This window comes from Arachis ipaensis, chromosome B6, assembly GCF_059453495.1.
Source record: "Arachis ipaensis isolate K30076 ecotype BB chromosome B6, ASM5945349v1, whole genome shotgun sequence".
Classification (NCBI taxonomy): domain Eukaryota; kingdom Viridiplantae; phylum Streptophyta; class Magnoliopsida; order Fabales; family Fabaceae; genus Arachis; species Arachis ipaensis.
In genome coordinates this window covers 59,337,823-59,342,687 of record NC_142441.1, presented here as the reverse complement: position 1 = coordinate 59,342,687, position 4,865 = coordinate 59,337,823, and the positions used below count along the sequence as shown (strand labels likewise).

The 4,865-nt window shown below is 42.1% G+C and overlaps 1 non-coding gene across 1 annotated transcript; it reads right to left on the bottom strand.

The window, feature by feature from the left end:
• Positions 1–737: 737 nt before the first annotated feature.
• Positions 738–841, bottom strand: LOC148555739 (small nucleolar RNA R71). The gene has a single exon (XR_015886621.1). It is a non-coding gene; the product is annotated as a small nucleolar RNA R71 (small nucleolar RNA).
• Positions 842–4,865: the final 4,024 nt, after the last annotated feature.

Below are 4,865 nucleotides of genomic sequence, written 5' to 3'. Positions count from 1 at the left end.
AATACTCTCTTTCTCTCATCTTATTCTATTTATTTATTCATCTACGAACATCTCTTTCTCACATCACTCACCAAATTCGAACCCCCTCTTCTATCTGTGTTCAAATTTTTTCTTCTTTTCTTCTACTCACATAAGGGAACATCTATACTGTGGTAAAAAGGATCCCTATTATTATTATTTTTCTGTGCCCTCTTCTTTGTCATATGAGCAGGAGCAAGGACAAGAACATTCTTGGGGAAGCAGATCCAGAACCTGAAAGGACTCTGAAAAGGAAACTAAGAGAAGCTAAAATACAACAATCCAGAGATAACCTTTCAGAAATTTTCGAACAGGAAGAGGAGATGGCAGCCGAAAATAATAATAATGCAAGGAGAATACTTGGGTACTTTACTGCACCTAATTCCAATTTACATGGAAGAAGCATCTCCATTCCTACCATTGGAGCAGACAACCTTGAGCTGAAACCTCAGCTAGTTTCTCTGATGCAGCAGAACTGCAAGTTTCATGGACTTTCATCTGAAGATCCTTTTCAGTTCTTAACTGAATTCTTGCAGATATGTGATACTGTTAAGACTAATGGAGTAGATCATGAAGTCTACAGGCTCATGCTTTTCCCTTTTGCTGTAAGAGATAGAGCTAGAGTGTGGTTGGACTCTCAACCTAGAGATAGCCTGAACTCTTGGGATAAGCTGGTCACAGCTTTCTTAGCCAAGTTCTTTCCTCCTCAAAAGCTGAGCAAGCTTAGAGTGGACATTCAGACCTTCATACAGAAAGAAGGTGAATCCCTCTATGAAGCTTGGGAGAGATACAAAGGACTGACCAAAAAGTGTCCTACTGACATGTTTTCAGAATGGACCATCCTGGATATATTCTATGATGGTTTATCTGAGCTATCAAAGATGTCATTGGATACTTCTGCAGGTGGATCCATTCACCTAAAGAAAACGCCTGCAGAAGCTCAAGAACTCATTGACATGGTTGCTAATAACCAGTTCATGTACACTTCTGAGAGGAATCCTGTGAGTAATGGGACGCCTATGAAGAAGGGAGTTATTGAAATTGATACTTTGAATGCCATATTGGCTCAGAATAAAATATTGACTCAGCAAGTCAATATGATTTCCCAGAGTCTGAATGGAATGCAAGCTACATCCAACAGTACTCAAGAGGCATCTTCTGAAGAAGAAGCTTATGATCCTGAGAACCCTGCAATAGCAGAGGTGAATTACTTAGGTGAATCTTATAGAAACACCTATAACTCATCATGGAGAAATCATCCAAATTTCTCATGGAAGGATCAAAAGCCTCAACAAGGCTTTAATAATGGTAGAAGAAATAGGTTTAGCAATAGCAAGCCTTTTCCATCATCCACTCAGCAACAGACAGAGAACTCTGAACAAAATACTTTTAATTTAGCAAACTTAGTCTCTGATCTATCCAAGGCCACTGCAAGTTTCATGAATGAAACAAGGTCTTCCATTAGAAATTTGGAAGCACAAGTGGGCCAGCTGAGTAAAAGGATCACTGAAATCCCTCCTAGTACTCTCCCAAGCAATACAGAAGAGAATCCAAAAGGAGAGTGCAAGGCCATTGACATAAGCACCATGGCCGAACCTGTAAGGGAAGGAGAGGACGTGAATCCCAAGGAGGAAGACCCCCTGGGACGTCTAGTGATCAATAAGGAGCTTCCCTCTGAGGAACCAAAGGACTCTGAGGCTCATCTAGAGACCATAGAGATTCCATTGAACCTCCTTATACCCTTCATGAGCTCTGATGAGTATTCCTCTTCTGAAGAGAATGAGGATGTTACTGAAGAGCAAACTGCCAAGTTTCTTGGTGCAATCATGAAGCTGAATGCCAAATTATTTGGTATTGAGACTTGGGAAGATGAACCTCCCTTGTTCACCAATGAACTAAGTGATCTGGATCAACTGACATTGCCTCAGAAGAAACAGGATCCTGGAAAGTTCATAATACCTTGTACCATAGGCACCATGATCTTTAAGGCTCTGTGTGACCTTGGTTCAGGGATAAACCTCATGCCCCTCTCTGTAATAGAGAAACTGGGAATCTATGGGGTGCAAGCTGCTAAAATCTCATTAGAGATGGCAGACAATTCAAGAAAACAGGCTTATGGACAAGTAGAGGACGTGTTAGTAAAGGTTGAAGGCCTTTACATCCCTGCTGATTTCATAGTCCTGGATACTGGAAAGGAAGAGGATGAATCCATCATCCTAGGAAGACCTTTCCTTGCCACAGCAAGAGCTGTGATTGATGTGGACAGAGGAGAATTAATCCTTCAATTGAATGAGGACAACCTTGTGTTTACAACTCAAGGATCTCTCTCTGCATCCATGGAGAGGAAGCATAAAAAGCTTCTCTCAAAGCAGAGTCAAACAAAGCCCCCACAGTCAAACTCTAAGTTTGGTGTTGGGAGGCCACAACCAAACTCTAAGTTTGGTGTTGAACTCCCATATCCAAACTCTAAGTTTGGTGTTGGAGAGTTTCAACAATGCTCTGAACATCTGTGAGGCTCCATGAGAGCCCACTGTCAAGCTATTGACATTAAAGAAGCGCTTGTTGGGAGGCAACCCAATTTTTATTTATCTAACTATATTTTTCTTAGTTATATGTCTTTATAGGTTCATGATCATGTGGAGTCACAAAATAAACAAAAAAATTAAAAACGGAATCAAAAAATAGCAGAAGAAAAATCACACCCTGGAGGAAGCATCTGTCTGGCGTTCAACGCCAGAACAGAGCATGGTTCTGGCACTGAACGCCCAAAATGGACAGTATCTGGGTGCTGAACGCCCAGAACAAGCGTGGTTCTGGTGTTCAACGCCAGAAATGGCCAGTAAATGGGCGTTGAACGCCCAAAATGGGTACCAACCTGGCGCTGAACGCCCAGAGTTGCGTGCAAGGGCATTTTGCATGCCTAATTTGGTGCAAGGATGTAAATCCTTGAACACCTCAGGATCTGTGGACCCCACAGGATCATCTCAGGATCTGTGGACCCCACAGGATCCCCACCTACCTCCACTCACTTCTTCTCACCTCTCTTTCACACAATCCCATAAACACCCTTCCCCAAAAACCCTTCACCAATCACCTCAATCTCTCTTCCCCATCACCTCTTCACCACTCACATCCATCCACTCTTCCCCATAAACCTACCTCATAAAATCCACCTACCTTCAAAATTCAAAACCAATTTCCCACCCAAACCCACCCTAAATGGCCGAACCTTAACTCCCCTCCCTCCTCTATATATAGCCCTCCATTCTTCCTCATTTTCACACAACACAACCCTCTCCTCTCTACTTGGACGAAACACACTTCACCCCTCTTCTCCATATTTTCTTCTTCTTCTTCCTCTATTCTTTCTTTTATTGCTCGAGGGCGAGCAATATTCTAAGTTTGGTGTGGTAAAAGCATAAGCTTTTTGTTTTTCCATTACCATTGATGGCACCTAAGACCGGAGAATCCTCTAGAAAGGGGAAAGGGAAGACAAAAGCTTCCACCTCCGAGTCATGGGAGATGGAAAGGTTCATCTCCAAAGCCCATCAAGACCACTTCTATGATGTTGTGGCCAAGAAGAAGGTGATCCCCGAGGTCCCTTTCAAACTCAAAAAAAATGAGTATCCGGAGATCCGACATGAAATTCAAAGAAGAGGTTGGGAAGTTCTAACAAATCCCATCCAACAAGTCGGCTTCCTAATGGTTCAAGAGTTCTATGCCAATGCATAGATCACCAATAACCATGATCAAAGTAAGAACCCGGATCCAAAGAACTACGTTACAATGGTTCGGGGGAAATACTTAGATTTTAGTCCGGAGAATGTGAGGTTGGCGTTCAACTTGCCCATGATGCAAGGAGATGAACGCCCCTACACTAGAAGGGTCAACTTTAATCAAAGGTTGGACCAAGTCCTTATGGACATATGTGTGGAAGGAGCTCAATGGAAGATTGACTCCAAAGGCAAGCCGGTTCAACTAAGAAGATTGGACCTCAAGCCTGTGGCTAGAGGATGGTTGGAGTTCATTCAATGCTCAATCATTCCCACTAGCAACCGATCTGAAGTTACTGTGGATCGGGCCATCATGATTCATAGCATCATGACTGGAGAGGAAATAGAAGTTCATGAAGTCATCTCTAATGAACTCTACAAAATATCCGAAAAGTCATCCCCCATGGCAAGGCTAGCTTTTCCTCATCTTATCTGCCATCTATGTTACTCAGCTGGAGCTTTCATAGAAGGAGACATTCCTATTAAGGAAGAGAAGCCCATTACTAAGAAAAAGATGGAGCAAGCAAGAGAGCCCATTCATGGAGCTCAAGAGGCGCAGGAAGCTCATCACCATGAGATCCCGGAGATGCCTCAAATGCATTTTCCTCCACAAAACTATTGGGAGCAAATTAACACCTCCCTAGGAGAATTAAGTGCTAACATGGGACAATTAAGGGTGGAACATCAAGAGCACTCCATCATGCTCCATGAAATAAGAGAAGATCAAAAAGCAATGAGGGAGGAGCAACAAAGACAAGGAAGAGACATAGAAGAGCTCAAGGACATCATTGGTTCCTCAAGAAGGAAACGCCACCATCACTAAGGTGGATTCATTCCTTGTTCTTATTTCTTCTTTTTTTTTTTTCGTTTTCTCTATGTTAAGTGCTTATCTATGTTTGTGTCTTCATTACATGATCATTAGTAGTTAGTAACTATGTCTTAAAGTTATGAATGTCCTATGAATCCATCACCTCTCTTAAATAAAAACTGTTTTAATTCAAAAGAACAAGAAGTACATGAGTTTTGAATTTATCCTTGAACTTAGCTTAATTATATTGATGTGGTGACAATGCT